This window comes from Pseudopipra pipra, chromosome 9 (genome assembly GCF_036250125.1).
Source record: "Pseudopipra pipra isolate bDixPip1 chromosome 9, bDixPip1.hap1, whole genome shotgun sequence".
NCBI classification, from domain to species: Eukaryota; Metazoa; Chordata; class Aves; order Passeriformes; family Pipridae; genus Pseudopipra; species Pseudopipra pipra.
In genome coordinates this window covers 15,688,646-15,707,836 of record NC_087557.1, presented here as the reverse complement: position 1 = coordinate 15,707,836, position 19,191 = coordinate 15,688,646, and the positions used below count along the sequence as shown (strand labels likewise).

Here is a 19,191-nt window from a genome sequence, read left to right as displayed (position 1 = left end):
CCCTGAGCAGGGTAAGACATAGTAAATGAATACCATTACAGTTGTGCTCCTAGCTGGTTAACAATGCTCCTTGAAAACACAGCCTAATGTTTGGGGGGTTTTACCCCTGTTGCTACAATGAGATGAAAAGCTTCTACAAAGCCAAGGACCTGGACATTTTTTTCAAATCGGAGAGCTTATCAGGGGCATGAATTAGTAGAATAGAAGAAAAAAAGGCTGGTAGAAATGGTTTTGCAAGGCCTGGCACTTTCCCAGTGGAAGAGCAACCAAGTGGTCCTGCTAGTTCAGCTCTGGATTGGCAAATCAGGTTGTGCTAGTTCCTCCTGCCCGAGCAGCCCTTCCCAGAGGCTTGGCATGGATGCCCTGATAAACTGCTGGAGGAACTGCTTTGCTTTTGCCAGCAAATATTTCTGCTGAGGTTGTGACAGCAGAGAGGTACTGCTTCCAAACTGCTGATTGTGCCCAGTATCAGAAACCAGCTGCACAAGGTGCTCATCCCAGCCAGCATCCAGGCACTTTGGGCATCAGTGGTCCAGCTCTGCCACAGTACTTGTGCTGTTCACAGCTCCTCCAGAGCTGTGGGACGCTTTTCCCAGTACTGTAATCCACACTCTCCTGGGAGCACCCAAGTATTTGTGGGTGTTTTCTTCAGGGAGGTGAAGCTGGGACCTGGTGAATGACCAACTTGTGCATCAAAAGGAGCTTGAGCTTGCACCTGCTGCAAGTGGAAATTTGCCGCAAATCTCACAAAGAAAAATGACCTGAAAGGAAATTCGGTGCTTATCAAGCCTCTGAGGGGGGCAAATATAAGCTTTCAGGTCTGGAAAAAGGTGAGGTGATGAAGCAAAGGGCTGCTGCATCCTGTGGGGTGTGACGATATCCAGGGCAGAGAGGGGTGCTGGGGTGCTGCTGGCCCTGATGCTGCAAGGGCTCAGGGGTTATGTCGCTTTTTCAAGAACAGGGCTGCAGTAGGAAGGCAAATCCTTTGTAAGAGAGTAAAGGTTTTTATAGTCATTGAAGAGGGGGCTGTGGCCTGCAGAGCGAGGATCCAGTGAAAAGGTGTTTTGTTGGAACTTGGATTTCTCCTGGGCTTGTGTTGATGCCGGCAGGGCCAGTGCTCTCCCTTGGCAGGGAACGGGAAATGGAGGAAGCAGATGTGTTGCCATGGCAATGCAGGGAGCAGCCACCACCGGCACAAGCCTCCTTTTCTGCTGCATTCTCGCCCGCGCTCAGAGCCGCAGCAGGGACCGTCTGCCACGAAGGCCATGGCCACCCTCTGACCCCACTGACCCCGGACAAGGGCGGGGGACAGGGTGACTGCAGCACCCTCACCGGCCCACTAGCACCAGGTTTGCCACTCGGACACTTGGGGCTTTCATTAAAAATAAAAAAAGCCTTTGTTTACTTAAATGTCTTTTTTTTTTCCAGCTTCGCTGCTCCAATTCCCAGTAGGTAGGCTTCAGGAGTCCTCATTCATAAGGGGGCAGGAGGTAAATCACACTCTCTGGAGGAAGTTACACCTAAATATGAAAAAATGTGGCTGCCCAAAATTTACAGATTCCAGACCTGATTATCTCTGTGTCCCAGGTCTTGCAAAATATTTATTGGGGTTTTTTTAACCAGGGGAAAAAAAAAAAAAAAAAAGGAAAAGATTCCTTTAGTGGGCCAGTAGGTGACTGAAGTGGTGAGTTTCCCAAAAATTATCTTCCCCTCAGGCTCCCGGGACCCCAAGAGTGCAGCACAGGGCACCGAGGGTCCCCATGTGTCATCTCTTCCAGAGAGGGCAACAAGCCCTAAAACAGCAGGAAGGAGAACATGTGGCAGAGGCAGGTGAGGCCAGTTGAGGTGCTCCCAGTGTCACTGATAGCTCTTCTCTCCATGCTGCAGGTGTGCTCAGTCCTGCCAGGAACCACAGAATCACAGAATATTCTAAATTGGAAGGGACTCACAAGGATCATCGAGTCCAACTCTTAAGTGAATGGACCCATAAAAGGGATTGAACCCATGACTAACCAGTTCTGTCTGTCTTAGTCTTTGGCCCAAGATATTTTAAACAGGGATCAGAGGAAGAGGAATAATTCCTGATTGAACTAATCAATAGGCTCCAGGGGTAGGATGTTTAGCGGTACAATTAGGTATCTCTTCCTGAGACCCCTCAAGTAGCATAGGCTGCTTACTCCTTCAGCTCCTTTCTGCATCCTTTGGCTGGAGGTAGAAGGTGAACAGTAACAACCATGTGATGCTCAATCCCCAGCAGCTAAAAGGAGGTGAGAAGATCCCTACCTGAATTACTTATGGTCAGATACCACCATCCCTGGATGTTCGAGGCTGCTTGATCCCAGCAATTGAGTGTAACCCTCTATACAGCACAGGCCAGCTGAAAAATTGTTGTCAGGATTTTGGTATGTGCTGAGACACTGTCCAAACAAAAGTGAGCAATGTCTCCCCAAGTCAATCATTAATAATATGTGTGTGGATGTTTTCCCTTGACAGCAGCACAGTCGAGCCTTAGTCTTATCTAAATCTCATTTAACCAGCTTTCCAAGAAAGTTTTAAGAAGTGGCTGGAAAACACATTGAAATGCATCCATTTGAGCTGTAGTTTCATCCAGTGCTTGTTTAGAAGAAGTTATGCCTGAGAGATCTGCCTAATGTATGAGCATGTTTTCCTTACACATTGCCTGCCTTGACATTTTTCTATTGGAGATCACTCAGCTGTTGGGGATCTGTGATAATGATGATTTAGAAACAAGGCCAACTAGGAATTCAGAGTACAAACAAATGGCCCAAAGCTGCCTCCACCCCAAATGTACTTCCATTTTTCACACCCTTTTTCTCTCCAGCATAGAAGGCCCATAACACTCTGTAAGTACATGTTTACAGTCACTTCAGGCCTCCAAGGGCATCGTACATGAGAACATCTCTCATTATATAAGAAATGTTACAAGTTTAGGAGCCTTTAAAGTGAATTCCATTAATGTCATGCTTCTACTAGGCCTGCAGCTCTCTCAGTGGGTTTTGATCCCATCTTTACATGTGCCTTGGATGCTTTGGTTGCCTTCCAAGATAGCAAGACTTATTCCCTGCTTTTTAGTTACATGATGTCCCCAAGCACTTTGTTTTCAGGTCTTTAATGTATTATTTGCCATGGATGTACAGATAATGCAATAGATGCCAGATTTATTACGTCTTCTGGAGATTCTGTGAATTTTTTCCCTATTGCAATCTTCATGAAGAAGTTTGTTTATTCTACAAAACTTCAAAGCATTCAGATTTAAACATTTTGCTTTCCCTTTTATGGCTGTGAATAAGAGAAGTGAGACCTCAGGGTGTGGGCCTCTTCCAGTGTCACTGACAGGCAACAGATATTACAGAGGCCAGCGGAAACCGGGAACACCCCAAACATCTTACAAGGGTGAAGGGCAGGGGCTGAGGCAAGGAGCACACTGAGCAGTGCTGCTGTTGGAGACAGCAAGGAGCTGAGAGGCCTCAGCCCTCACACAGCACTGGCTTGTGCGGCAGGGGATGGGTAATGGTTCCTCTCTAGATTATGACCCTTTCTGTGGAGAAAAAGTAGAATTCACTAGAGATTCTTCTGGGGGCAGGGTTGGAGAAGCTTCTCTCTTTCCCTTGCTAATTAACTCACTAAGCACACACTGAGCATGATGCCAGCCATTGCCCCAGGAGAGGAGCTATCTGGTCCCAAGTGTGGGACACTCAAGCCAGGAGGGCTTCCCAGGACAGCTCCTGCCAGGGCTCAAGCTATGCATGGAAGTCAGAGCTGGTACCCAGCCTCTCACTTGCTGCCCTGCAAACATCCACCCTGTGACTCGCTGCCATCTCCATCTCATCTTTGGCATGGGTGGAGCATTTAAACGAGTTTGTCAAGCTGACAAGAGATGATGTAAAATACTGTGAGATCCTCAAGTGAAATTCACTAATAAAATATCCTGTTAGTGCTTTGCATCTCAGCAAACTTCCCTGAAAATCTTTCTGACGGCTCTGTGTGAGTAATGCAGGGGTGTATGCAGCCAGCAGTGTTTGTACGGGGGTTTTCCACTTTCCAGGTGACACAGATGCAGATTTGGCTCAGCTGACAATTACATATACACCAGATAGTAATTATTCTGACATGCCAAGTCTCTCCAGGGGTTTGCAGCTGAGTGAAGTTCTTGATCAGTGCAGTAAGTAAAGCCAGTAGGTGACACAGCACTGCAGAAGCCCTTGGCAGTGTAGATGCACTCTTTGTCAGCAATGCACCAGTTTGGTTTGCTTGGTTTTGGACTTGCTTCCCCTCCCCTCCTCTTCTGCTATTGAAATCCTGTCTGTGTCCAGCTCTTCATTGCCCCATGGAGCTGTGGGGTTGTGGCTGGGTCCCAGGGGTATGAGAGCAGTAGCTGGTGGGGTCAGGGAAAGCAGAATAGGACATTGAATGGCTCCAAGGCAGCTCTTATCCTTGATATCATTCCTCTTTAATTTTTCTCTTTTTCCCCTCCATTTGCTTTGAAAGATTCTTTTGTTCCTTTGCCTCTTTCCCAAAGCTTCTCCCTCTCCTTGTTTCCCTATCACTGAGGGGAAAAAAAGTTCCAAAACCAACAACAACAAATTAAATAAATAACCCAGACTTACAGGAAAAGGTCGTCTATTTTTGAACTTCCTCTGCCTAACTTTATTTCTGACTCCTTCATTTCCCAGTGTCTTCTGCCACCCACCTCTGGGCTTGGGCACATTCACAAGCAAGGCTAGAGGGGTGCAGAGTGGGAGCCTGCTGGGACCCTCCCAGGGCATGGTAACCTTGCTACCTCCAGTAAATGTACTTCCCCCAGGGAGTGGGGAAAGGGAGGTTTTTGCTGTTGTTAAAAAGCAAAGGAAGTACCTCAGCTAGCCAGGAAATTCTCTTATGAGCAGGGTACAAAATCAGTAGCTCAAATTCTCACCAAATCAGAATACCCAAAAAACTATGCCATAAAAGCAGCTTGATATCACATCACCTTAATGGGAATGCAGTATTCATGGGCTGATAACATAAAACTGAGCAACAGGTAAAATGAGGAAATATGTATTTCTCTGTTTCTAAGTGCTTGCCTACGTAGTTCTTATTCCTGCTTTTGACTTCTATTTTCTGCAAAACCAGTTTTTTAGGCAGGACTATCATGGCTTATTTGGTGAATGCCTCACTCCGATTTGCCTTCTGCAGCCCTTTCACATTTGGATCCTCTGTTAATAAACAGTCTCTACTGTTTACCTCCCTGGGGGACTATGAGAGAGCCTGCAGTCAAAGGGGATTGAAAGCATCATCTTTCCTCCGCCACTGAGCTGGAAAGAGAAGCCTCCTGCAAAGCCTGTGGGACAGAGTGTTTGTAGGAATCTCACCTCAGGTGAGGCCAGAAATAGCACAGCGATGAAATGATGCCTAGAGGGACCATGGACACAGGTGGCTGCTAGAGGAGGTGTTGGCCAGAGGGATGGCTTCTCCTCCAAAAGCTGCTGGAAACATGCAATTCTCTTCCTTCATACACAGAGAGGGAGAAATGTCTCTCAGTTGCCACAAGAGAGTTATGTAGAAGGAAGAAGGTGGATCTAAAAAACAATCTACAAATCAGGACTAAAGGGTTGTACCTTCCTCCTCTGTTACTATGCAGAAGAACATCAGAATTGAAAGACAGATTATTTTCTGTGAAACAAATTACAAACAACTGCAGGGCTTCAAGTGCCTGATCTATTTATAATAAAACCAGTGGGAGGTTCAATTTGCTTATTTTCCTAACACTTAATAAAATATCTGGCAAACAGAAGTGATAAAACCACTTATGTTAAAAATTTTGTATTTTCACTTCTTCAACAAGCATTTGACTGTAGGCTCTGCTTACCCTGGGAGACCATCAAGGGAGACTGAAAATTTGGAGACTTGAAAAATAAACACACAAGCTAAAACTCTGTGAACAAATATTTCATTACTTACTTCTTGTCATTAAAAGCCATACCCTCAGTTCTTCCAATATAATTTCACATCACTGTAACAAAGGTTCAAAGACATAAAGAAAAGCAGAGGTCTTTAATCCTCTTCCACTTCAGTCAGCAGAGCTGGTCCCAGTGGAGCCATTCACTGTGGGAGTTTCTACGAGGAAGCCCTGAAACAAGCTGAAACTCTGCTTGGTGAAGGTGACATATTTGATGAACATCTACATTCACAGAAGCCTACAAACCATTTCACAGTGCCTTTGAACAAGGCTAGGAAGGTGTGGGCAGTACATTCCTCTTGACATTTATTCTCTAAGTCCTTCTATAATAATTTGAAAATGCGGTTGAGCGTATTGGAGAGGTCCAGGCAGGCTGGTGGCCTGGCAGTGCAGGACAGGGGTTTGGTTTACAGCCAGCAGGTGAGCAGTGGGATGGCTGTCACCACCTGCTTGACTTTGGCAGCCCTGGGTTCCCCTCTGGGCAGCACAAAGGCAACACCAAGGGAGCCGTGCCCACCCGAGCACTTGCCGCAGTACACAGCTCAGGGAAAATGGCACGTGGGAGAAAAATACATACAGTTATTTGTTTGCATATATTTTAAATGTATGCAGGACCTTGAGCCTTAGAAGCAAGAAGGAGAATGAGAAGGATTTAAAGATCTATGTTTCTACCATGCATGTGATTTGTGCACACATTTTCCTTCCTGTATATTTTACAATAAGACTTATAAAGAATGAGGGACTTTGCACTAAAGGTGCTAAGGGCCATCGTGTTGCTTATTTGAGCAGGCTGTAGGACCAGCTGTGTTGGTGCAGATTAAATCAGAAAGCCAAAGGCAGGTGTAGGGCATTCACCTAGGATCTGTGCTGTGCTCAAATGGCTTCCCTGAAGCTGAGTACCCAGCTCTCTGCCCTGAATGGCATATGCAGTCCATGCAAACAGAACCCTTTGGGCCTGATGAATGTTTTTGTGGAGGATGTAGCTGTCATCTCAGGATAATCTTTGGGTCTCCATCCTACTCTGGAGGGATGTGTCCTATATTTCTGCTGCTGGGCACTCTCTTCCCCCATCTGTGGATCCCACCTCCCACTCACAGGTTCCTTCCCATAGCCTTGCATTAATCCCTGCAGCTCCAGAGTCCCTACCACTGGCTACCTTCAGTATAAGGGCTCTGACCTCTGTTTGACTTTCTGTAGGAAGCTAGAGCAGAAGATGGAGGATATAGTTACAAGTTTGTGGTGATGCTGATGGGGAAAGTTAATGTCTCCTGGGCACTGAATGCTCTGTGGTATGTGCTGCAGTGCTGGTAGCCACTAACTAATGAAGGTGCATGTAACTGAGAATGAGCAATCTCAAGGATGGGCAGAGTATCCTACGGAGGAGATGAAGGGAGACCTTGTGTGTGAGGAGTTTTGGTTATTTTTTCTGTTGTTCATGTGCCGTGCTCCCTTAGGATTGTCTTTTCTGCTGATCTGCTTTCAACCATTGGTTCCCACAGTATTCAACATTTTTCTAATGCAAATGAGCCCCTTCTCAATGTCTTCTTTGAACTGCACAATACTTGGGAAGTTCAGAGAAACACTGATGCCCTGAGGGCAGGGAATTTTCAAAACCCCTATGTAAGTAGCTGATGATCAAATCGTTGTCTATATCCTGGTTTCTCTCATTCACCTGACATTTACCCACACTCTATCAGTGTGGCAGTGGCTGAAAGAGGCATCTGGTCTGTGTCAGCTTTTATCTGCCTTTTTCCTACCTACTGTGCCTCATTACGTATGCTCACTAATTCAATTCAAATTTGAAAGGAAATACATGAGAAATTAACTGGCAAGACATCAGCAACTGCAGGAACTCCATGGGAGAAGAAAAAAATCCATAAACTAATGGACTTAGTGGCAATGCAAAACCTAGACATGGCTGCAAATTACTTCAGCACATGCGAGTCTGAAAACAGAGAGAGGATCCAAGAAACTGGAAAGGAGTCGTGAGAAAAATATCTGTCAAGTGGCATTTTTCTTGCTCCTCTCAAGGCTGTAGCTGGACTCAGCACAGTAAGGCATCTTGCAGACTAGACACCACCAGGACAACACAGCAGGCACAGTACTCAGTAATGCTATGGCAAAGCACATCAGACTCGCCCACAGTGGAATGGAAGCTGCCACCAGGACCCAGGGAATGGTGCCAGCAACGTCCCCAACCCCTGGGAGCACCCGAGGCTGCATCCTGGGTGCCTGCATTCCCCACTTGCCTGTGCTGTGGAGAAGGAATATGGCTGTAAGGAGGTTGCCATGGCTGTCCTTTGCTTGGCACCAGTGGGATGGTTGGGTCTGAGTAATTACACACTTTGAGCAGCCTTTCTACCTATATAGAGACAGCTCCAAAAAAGCACTCTGCCTAATTACAGATTTGAGTGGTTGATGTCAGGATTAAAACCATAGCTGCTTCCCCTGGAAGACCTGTGATGCCACCCAGTTAGCAAGAGTCCACCCCAGCCCTGGAGCACTAGGGTGTTGGGGTCATTGCACATGTTGTGTCGCAGCTGAGGGTTCCCTCTATCTATCTATCTATCTACCTTTCCTCCTATCTTTCTCTCTCTCTCTCTCTTTCTTTCTTTCTAATTTTCCTTTTGTTTTATTTTTGAGACAAGAGACATAAATATTCCCTACCACTCAGGAGCCATATCTTTTTCTTATAAGACTAAACTTTATATAACTAAACCTTAATGTTTAGGGCAGTTTCCTAAGAGACCTGTGCTTACACAGACCTCCTGCCTCTTGCTGGTAGCTGGTGCTATCAGTTGGGACTCCCAGACTGCCCTCAAGCCAGGGGATGGACTGGGGATGCCAGGCACAGCACAGGTGACAACAAAAGGATGCCAGGCACAGCACAGGTGACAACAGCCAACACACAGAAACCCCATTTAAGGTTACAGGTTCTGTGCTGCAGGTCTGCCATCAATGGGGAGAGCACTGCAGCCAGGAGAAAGACTGCCTTCTTTCACTGAGGTCTGTGTTTGGCCAAAATGGGTACTCACAGGCTATCAGGATGTAGTTCCACTGCCCAGAACCACTGTACAAAGTGCTGGCAGCATGAGGTAAAGAGCCTCCTTGAATAACTTGGCTGAAAAGTACCCCTAAATCAGCAATTCTTACAGTAGCCCTGAGATGTAAGGTCACTGTGAATTGTTCTTTTTATCTTGCTGATTATAATAGCAACAGCAACGTTTTTCTTGGTGTGTTGTGTTTGGTTTTGTTTCTTAGGAAAAAAAAAAGATGGACCAGTGTTCTGCAGGCGCTGTGGAGATAAGCAGGTGTCCTTGGCCACAAAATGAAATCTTGTTTTCTTTCTAGTCCCTCTTCCTGGGGTGCTTGCCCAGCTCAGCTGGTGAGGCTCAGCATGATGAGCTCCAGTCCTGTGTGTTAGGAGGAGAGGCAGTGAGGGCTGAGCAACTCTTCCTGACTGACATACTGGATCAGGAGTCCTGACATGGAAGCTATTGTGGTATGAGGATTACAGTTCCTGGAAACCAGCTGACCTCCAGAGCTGGGGTGTAGAGCCACCAGCCGCAGAGCCCACAGGGCATTCCTGTGGTGTCAGCATGGTCCAGGACAGCCCTGCCATTCCCTCCTCTCCCTGCAGGTTCGTGACAAGTGCCTTGGGGCAATGGCAAACACAGAGGCAGCTGGAGCTCAGTCACAGGCTCTTTAATTGACCCAAGTGTCCAGAGCAATCCCAGAATCTAACAGCTTCTCTGTCTCACACTGGGAACTGGAATACAGGAAGCTGCAGAGGTTTTTAGACCTATATTGCCATCTTCACCCTTCCACTCACCCCTGGTACTGGATTTGCTCATGGCACAGTGAAGGGGTTGCTAGCAGTGCCAGCACTGTGCAGTTATCTACATCTATAAAAATCGGTCATATGCCTTGAATGTGATTAAAGAATGGAGGTCAGAACTATTTTACAGTGATTTGGGATTATCCAGAAAGAGAGAGACTTGGATTCCAGGCATCAGTAAGGGGATACAGATAATGCAGCAGAGGCAGAAGAGCTGTCCAGAAGTCTTTAAAGAATAGAAGACAGAATTTGTAACAGACTGCTTGGAATGTAACTTGAAGAACAAGTAAGTAGAAAAAAAGAAAACAAATGCAAATAATTTCTGGTTTCCAGTTCTTTAAAAATTATAATGGTTCAGGTGCGTGATAAGCAGCTACTTTCTCTGAAAAGCAAGCAAAATATTAAATCAAAGAAAAAGGAGAATGTATGTATATATGTATGCACTTTGAAAGCTTCCTGCTGAATTATAAATACCTTCAAGTCATAAAATACAGAGCCTGTCAGTGGTTTCTATAGAAGTTTGAACATGCAATTTCACTTGTTCACAGTGCAGCCTGTGTGTGCTATCACATTAAAACCAGAGAGAAGTAAGAAATACACAGAAACATTCTGTAGGTAAAAAAGAATAACAACCCACAAACCTGACTGACAGACTGAGTAATTATTAATGGGAATCTCAGCATGGATAGGCATGTGGAGCAGACTTCTCTAGCAACTGGCTTTTATCACATAGCAGTTAATACATGAAGTGCCAGAGGTAAGGTTTTTCCTTCCCTTGGAAATGTGGAGAGGGTAAAAATGAGAAGGTTCTTCTGTAGCAGCCAGCAGCTGCCCCGGTGCAGTGTAGATGCTGCAGTGGGACACTGCTGTCATGCTGACAGAGGCAGTGGCTTTGCAAGGCTTTGCTGTGGACACCACCAAAAGGAGGACTGCTGGGAATATTTGAAGCTGTCCTGTGGTGGAGGGCATGACCCTGAAGAACAGCATGTTAAGAACTGACAAAGCATTGAAAAGCTATATGTTTCGGAGTAGGCAGCCCTTCCAGTGCTTCCTCCATTCCATGTGCCTGGGATTCTTTCTGTAGCTGGAGGAAGGATGTGCCAGGATGGGCTGTCACAGCTGTGGAGTTGGGGAGGTCTATGGAGTGAAAAATATGGGCCTTCCAAGCAACTGGGTAACCACAGGCAGGAGAGCAAGGTGTCATGACACTGGCAGAGTAGAGCTAGGCTGGCAACGGGCAGGGCTTTGGGCAGCAGAAGGCTCTGCCTATCCTGGGCAGTCAGTCCTTGCTGGAGCCAGCGAGCCAGGACCAGCAGGGGACAAGCCTGGATGTGGCCCCACCTGCAGCAGCAACAGCTGCTGTTACTTTAGGGATCCAGGAAGGGTGCTGACGTTGCAGAAGCCTTCCTCCCATGGTGGAGGATGCAGGATGGGGAGTGGTCTCACTGGTTTACAAAGCCTCCACTTATGGCCCAGCTGTGGGCTGACATCCTGGCCCAGTCCCATTCCCATTCCCGTTCCCAAGAAGACGACTGACAATGGGGGCTGGGGCTGCCCCTGGTGCCTCCTGGCCTGCCCTGCTCCCTGGCTGAGGTGATGGGATTGGTCCTGCTTGCTGGGTTCCACTCTGTTGTCCCAAAGAGCCCACATGGCTCCCACCTCCCAGACAGCCCAGGGTCCCAGTGACCTGGAGGGCCATGGAAAATAAAATCTCATGAACTGCAGGCAGCAAAGAAAACTTTCTAGCAAGAATCATATGACTGAACCTCAGCTCATGACTGTTGTCTGTAACTCAGAGAGGGAAACTGTGACAGGAGGTGGAGACAGGGTGCACAGTGCAGGAGGAAGGTACTGCATCTGCAGGCACAGCATGAGGAACATAGAGGTCTGCCCAGGAAGGAAGAAGAGCTGTGGGCAGCTCAGTGAATCTGGAGGAGGAAGCAGTTCTGACGGAAATAGTGACCTGGATTCCCAGATCACTGAATTGCAGGAAGGCTTGGAGTCTAATTGAGTAGCCAGGAAAAAAAAACAAACCAAAACAACAAAAAAATCTGAGCAGAAACTCAAATTAGAGCCTGAGGAGAAACTGGAGGTCCTTCAATCCAGCAGAAAAGCTTTCTGGATGGAGAAAAAGGGTGGCATTGAGAAAACAACTTGGAGCTCAAGCTGCACAACAGTAGAGGCTTTCCAAAGCACTGGAAAGGAATTTAGTTGAACCAGCAGGAAGTTCCTCAGCTGGACAATATACAGGTGCAGACCTAGGAGGCAAACCTCAACATGTGGCCAAGGCAGGTGGAGACAGTTACACTGCCCTGAAATCATAGAATGATTTGGGTTGGAGGGCCTCTTAAGATCAACTTAACTCTATGGACACTCCTCTTCCATTACCAAGGCTGTGCAGCCTCAGCAACTGGGAACTGGGTTTTTCAGTAATTATACATCATTATTACATATAATCATATCATATTATTGATTTTATTTGCTGCTAAAAAGGAAGTAGTTTGAAATGAAGCCATTAATACAAGGAGATATATGGATTTCTAGCAGCAATGTGTGGAAATATGAATAGAATTCTACAAAGAAAAAACCTTCCTCCTCAGTAGAGTGTTCATGATGCCCAGAAAGGCCTTAAGACAAGGTGTCTCAATGACTGGAATGCACACGCTGGAGCACACGGACAGAACTCTACAGTTTATTGATTCAAACTCTCATGTGGATGCACCTGCATTGACTAGAGTGACTAGAGAGATTTCCATGTGTCTAGCTTGCCTTTATGGATATAAAGAGCAAGTTAAACCTGAATAATACTATCTGGATTCAATACACATTAGAGTCAGCTGGTTTAAAGCAGTGCCCTGAGGCCAGATCTCTTGCCTCTCCTGCTAGCAGGATGTACAGCTCAGAGCAAAGTCCTTCGATGCAGCCGTGCTGCCACCAGCCCCTTTGGGGGTTAACCTGCAAGCTTCCTTCTTTCTACCACCCACACTTCTGGCAGGGAGGTAATTCCTGTCACCCAGTCCTGTGCCCAGGGCAAACTATGCTTGCAAACTGTAGCTGGCCCAGCACTCGTGTGGGATGGACACGTTCCTGCTCCATCCTTGCTCAGCATGGTCTCTTTCACACCTGCCTATGCACAGCTGACAAGCTGATGGGAATTTGGGGTGGGGTGAGTGTTCATTTCCCCAGGCTGGGTGCCAGAGCACCAAACAATAGTGCTGGGGAGGGGTGAAGGGGGCTCTTACTTATGTGTGTTCAGAGAAGGCTGCTTGTGCTGTTCCCTTTCAGAAAACACTTGGAGATATGAAAGCTGGAGCTTTGTATGACCCCAAGGAAACGTCCAGAAGTGCTGAGGGATCCATCAGCTGTCATTAACAGACAGACATAGCTGAGGTGGGTGACCAGCACAGGCAGAGTAATGCAACTTGCAGAGACCTGGCCAGCAGCAGACAGTGCTGGTAATAAAACACCTTAGTGAAAAATTACTGGTAGGTAGCACTTCACCATTAAATGCTTTTGCTAAATGGGTGAGTGCTGTCTCTCAGATCCCTAACACAGCACCAGAGGGGGTAATGCTGCTCTGCTCAGTCACAGTAAAGCTGCCTTTGATAGCATGGAGTAGCACCCAGTTTTAACCCGTCACTGTGGAAGTATGGAGAGATCCTTTCCTTTGATGGATCTCTGAAGTAGCATATCTTGTTCTCCACTCCCACCTCTCAAGCTGCAGGTCTCCGGTATATCCTTGAATGCCCCTCTGCTCTCCAGCTGCTGTTTCTGCAAGGACCAGTCTCCTGAGGCTCTACACTATGTCTGACAGCTCATGGGAGAAAGAATCTCGTGTTTGTGGGTTCAGATGCCCAGCACAAGCAATATTCATTAGCCCTGGCAGGTAAGGGTACAGCATAGTGTCACTTCTTTGTTTCTGCTGGTTATCCAGCCCCATCAGGTAAGTGAGGCCAAGGATCTGAATAGAGTAGGTCTAATGGAGAATCTCCCTTGACAGAAGGACTCCTGTGAGCCAAGAAGTCCTTGCAATTTCCTTCATCCGTAATTTTATGATAAATTAATTAGCTGTATTCAGCTTTGGGTTTTTTTTTTTTTTTTTTTTTTTTTTTTTTTTTTGTTTATTTTTTTCCCCATGCCTTTTCTTTTACCTTCTCTCCCTGTTAGTCTCTTTAAATATTCAGGTGTGTAATGCCTTCCTGACCACAAACGTCATTCAGAAGGGAAACAGAAGTTAAAAACCTGACATCACTCTGAAGTTCATTCGTGGTGTGGGTGTAAACCAGACCCAGCTTTAACAACACAACATACTTTCTCCTGTGGCTGCCTCTCTTTCTGGTAGTGGAAAGAGGACAACATTATCTTTTTCCAGAGCATCATCATCATGAATCCTTGTGAGTAGCAGTGATGGTCCTGGAGTGCAGTGCCAGGGTGATCTTTAAAGGTGTAAAGCCGTGCCTGCCCGTGAAGAAAGGAGGCTGCACTCTGACCTCTGGCGATGGCAGGGACCAACCCCAAGGTGAAGCCCGAGCTCTCTGCCGTGAGCTAGCCCGCCGGCACCGCACGGCACGGCCCCTCCGAGGGCTCCGCGTTCCCCCCGCACCGAGCCAGCCCGGGGCAGGGCGGGCTCGGCGGAGCGCCAGCGCTGCCCTTTCCCCGCCGCTCCCCTCGCACAGCACCCGGGTGCCTCCTGCCGACCGGCCGCTCCCAGGGCCCTTCCCAAGGGTCCATCCCCACGCGCGACCTGGTGGCCGTGGCCTCCCAGCGCCCGCTCGGGTCGTGTCCCCGCAGTGCGCTCCGCCGGGGCCGGGCGGGGGCCGGGCGGTGTCCGGAGGGTGTCCGGAGGGTGTCCAGGCGGTATCCGGAGGGTGTCCGGAGGGTGTCCGGGCAGTGTCCGGGCGGTGTCCGGAGGGTGTCCGGGCAGTGTCCGGGCGGTGTCCGGAGGGTGTCCCGCAGTCCCGCAGTGGCACCTGCTGCCAGGCCCGGGCAGCGCCGCCGCCCCGGGCAGTCCGTGGTTTAAACGCCGTTTGCCAGCGACGGGGACCGTTTGTTGCACTCGACCCATGACCCGCTGGTGGGATCAGGATTGCGAACCTGATGCCTTCGTTCCAGCGGGATTCTGCCTGCCTGAGGACCTGGCCCGTTAAGCGAAAGGACGAACGCCTGCAGAAACACCTTCCTGCAGGCACAGCAGGCGGCTGTGCAGCACTCACTGGGGTGGTGTGCATGGAGCCCTGACGCAGGTCACAGAACAGCTGTAGCCTGAGGAGAGTTCACTTCCCAAGCCTGATCATCTTCAAAGTATCTTTGCAGCAATAGAAAGGAAATATTTCTCCTTTGCAGTTTTTACTTCACTCATGATGCAAGAGTGACCTCATGAAAAAAAGAATACTTTCTTAGGGCTAGGTAGCAGCCATTATATGAAAAGTATTGGAAGACACCAGTGAAAGGCTGCAGTCATCTCTGGCAGATTTCAGAGCATGACAGAAAGTCTGTTACTAGTTCCCTTTGTTCTTCCAAATAAGTTATTCATAACCACGGCTCCCATGGCAGGTCCTGAGCCCATTTCGGCCAGGCTGCTCCCTGTGGTGGTGGCCAGCCCCAGCTGTTGTGTTACCATGAGGCCATGACTGCACTGTTTAATAATTTTGCTTTTGTCTTCTTTTGCAGAGCTGTTAAAACCAGCAGTTAGCCAAGCGAGCAGAACAAGACCGGGAATGCTAAACATGGCACCCTCAAAATCATATGAGCAAAGCGCTTGTTTATCCTCACACCTTGGGAACAGCCTATTAGTGCAGGTGATGGATGATGAAGGATGGGGTGCAGGGCCTAGAGCTTGCTGGGGAGTCTGGGAAGGACCAAGGTTCCCTGGCTGGATGAGCTCCCTGCCTCATGTGTGCTACAGGGGGTGGCCTCCTTCCTTCCCCATTTCCTGCAAGAGAAGGTAGGATGCTGGGTAAGGATGTAAGGGGGGGGGAAAGGAACATGTTAGTGAGCATCTTCCAAAGACATATTTCATTTGCTTTGAAGATCTGTTCTCTCTTTTCTGTTAAGGCATATGGAAATTGGCTGTATTGTGGGCTGCAGTCATGTGGATGTTGGGTTTTCTGTTATGACTAAGGATTCAATACTGTGTAGCACCCTGTAATGTGGTCTGATAGGACATCTTCAGTTTACCACTGTAGACAAGTTTCTTTGATTGCTTTGTGACTGGTGCAATTGGAAACATATTCCAAACACAATGATGGGAAGAAAAGGAGGCCTATATTTCCCTTCAGTGCTCTCCTTCTGTGATCTATCTAGATCATGTACCCATGCAGTTTTCTGTGGTTCATTTGCATACAGCTACCCCCTGAGTGAAGCAAAAATCTCTCTGCTTTCTTGACATAATAGAAGCTATTCCTTCAAGGCATGGGGCTTTCCAGGTTAGTAATAAAAGTATCATTGTGTTTCTTAAAGGTAGAGCTTCTGCAAGAGTAGTTCATAAACAACAGTGTCATGGGATGTTTTCAGAGCAACTGAAGGTCTGCTCCACTTCCACAGAGATCATGAAAGTCTTACTGTTGACAATATCCTGCTTCACCTCCAGTTGTTATTCCAGCAGAAGAGATGTGTCTCGTGGTCCTGTGTCACATCTGCAAGCCCTTTGGGCTGCTGATCCTTGTCCTTTGTGAAGCTGTGCCAGGCACTGATTTATCAGCGATCCAGTAAAATGCTGCATCCTACCTTAAAACTCCTGAAGACAGAAAACAAATTCATAAGCTTTGGTCTGCAGGTGTCAACACACAAACTTGCCTGCACAGGTGGGAGAGTTCAATCCTGTCCATCGGTTGCATTCCGTGCTTTCAAAGACCTGCGTCAGCATTTTTCAAGCCTGTACACACTTGAATTGGAACAGGAAGAAAACATCCACAAAACTCAAGTGAATGAACTGGTCAAAAAGTCTTGAAAGAGCGAAGTGGAGATCCAGCAAATGTGTATGTCTGATCCAGTCTACCCTTTCCATACACTACTGATACCATGTTCTAAAAATTTTTGTACCACTCTGAGCAAAGATCCAGCTGTGGTGTCCAAACCAGGTGAGATCTGGCAGGTTGGCATCCCAGGGACCCATGTACCACACCACTGTAACGTGCACTGCACTTCAACAGCAGATTTTGTATTAGCTTTGAGACAAACTGCAAACTACAGTACGGCCATGGATTTGCTCCTGAGAACAGAACAAGCTTGTCCATGGGTATAGTGACTTGTAGCTCTTTTCCAAATGATCCAGCTCTAGGAAAGGAAAATATAAGGGTCTTGCACTGATGTGAGCTTAATGATTTGGGGATTTGGCTGTACTTAATGGCTCTGCCAAATGAGTGGAAAGACCACCTCTGCTCTGCTTCTGCTCCTCCTGTTCTTTCTAGGACCAAAAAGGAGGTGAGGGCACAGCCTACCTCCTGTATGCAGGCAAGTGAAAGGGGAGGAGAGCATCCTGTTTTGCTTGTGTCTGCCACAGCCTGGAAACCAGCAGTGTGGAGCTCATCTTGTCCTTCCCCCTCCCCAAACCCAGCAAACCAGGCAATATTTCTCAGACACTTTCTACTCACCTAGATTCAGGAAATTTACAGAGGAATAAGTAACACAAAAAGAGCACAACGGGTCTGAATTTAAGGGATCTTCACCTTTCCCCATCCTCAGTTTCTCAAGTTGAGACTTCATCTCAGTTCATTACATGCTTAAAGCAGAGATCAGCTCTTCCTTCTTGTTCATGCAGTGCTGGGAAAACTGGTTGTACTTTTGTTCAGAGAAGAATAAACAGCAACCACTGACATGGTCAGCTTGTTTCTACCATCATCACTGATCTCGGTCTGTCAACTGCTTTTGCTGCTTATTTGTTGGCAAAGACACTCAAACCAAAGGTCCTTTGGGAGACACAAAGACAATAGAAGGAAACATTTGCCTGATGTCTGATGTTACCGCAAAGAGCTGGCCAGTGCACATAAGAATATTGGACTTATGATGGAAAATTTAATGGGAAAATGGAATAGGACTTGTGCTTCTCAGTGCCTATCTGCTCCCTGACATATGGTCCAACTCTGGCTGAAATCAGCCTTTTTCACCTCTACAGCTGAAAGGCTTTGGGGCTCAGCTAGGCCAGGGTACCAGTCATAGCACCTCCCCTAGTCATTCCTTGTTTTCTGTTCCCAATCCCATCGTGTCATCCAGACTTCCAGAAATAGACAGCTGTTCCCATTTGAGTAGTCCTGATGTGGAGTACAATTTAAACCCAAGACACCAACCTTCTAATCCTTCAGGGAGTTTTTCCTTAGGTGCATTTTGGGTCTTCCCTCTTGCACCAGAAACATCCTAGTCCAGACACAAGCTGCAACTATTCTGTGCAGCTGCTTCTTGTTATCAAAAGAGTTCCTGTCTATGTGTGAAATGAAAGCTAGTTATAAAAGAAGAGAAAAATCTATGCCAAGTGGATTCCCTGGGGTTGGGCATGAGGCTGTGGGACTGTCTTAAACCCGAGGAGGTTAATTTTTGGTTATGCAAACAAGCTCTGGATGGAAAATGTTGCCTGCTGAGGCTTGCTACTCTCACCACAACTAATGTGTAGAAACTTGGTGTATGTGGAGGTTGTGTCTCTGGGAAGTATTGTGATGGACCACTGTCAGTGCAGGAAACCTACAGAAAGTGGCATGGTCAGTGGTCTGTCAGGCTGTTTTCAGTGGATTTATTATAGATTTAGTAACATTTCATTGTTATTTTATATATATTCAGCTTTACTAGTTAGTCATCCAAGCAAAGGGGTTTGCAATGGAAGCTACTGCAGCTCAGGAGGACAATGTATATGAGTACCAGCAGAGCTCATGCCACAACAGCTCCAAGCATAGGGTTGTGTAATTTGAAAGGGAGAGTACCTGTCTCTCACCCTCTGTTGCACTAACTTGAACTTGTTTTGCAGTGGAACTCATACAAAAAAGATACGTATGGTTGTTTTTGAAGTGTAAAGACAAAAGAACTTGTTGATAGCACAAGGACAAAGGCACAAACACACTAGAAAGGGTGGGCAAGAAGAGTTTAAGGACAGGTTCAACAACACATTCAGATGGGAAGAAGACATTCTGCAGTAAACACAGGCAAGACAAGCTGTTCTGTATAGGGGGAGTGGGGGAAAGTGTGTGGGGGGGTGGGGAGTCGAGGGTAACAGCACAGAGACAAGGTTTTTTCCTGAGGTTTGGAACTAAAGGAGAGAAATTTGGTATAGGGAAAACCAGTAATATAGAGGTGCCAGTCTCCTCTAGGCCAGTATTGCCACAAAATGCTGTTTGGAAACTAGATAGATATGAGAAGCTTTCTCAAATACTGGGAATCAGGAAAGAGATGGTCACAAAGCTAGCTTCAA

General features: G+C 47.2%; 1 long non-coding RNA gene across 1 annotated transcript; it reads left to right on the top strand.

Moving 5' to 3' along the window:
* Positions 1–13,928: 13,928 nt before the first annotated feature.
* LOC135418927 (uncharacterized) lies at positions 13,929–18,945 on the top strand. Its single transcript, XR_010432750.1, has 3 exons — positions 13,929–15,040; positions 15,468–15,741; positions 16,257–18,945. It is a non-coding gene; the product is annotated as an uncharacterized LOC135418927 (long non-coding RNA).
* Positions 18,946–19,191: the final 246 nt, after the last annotated feature.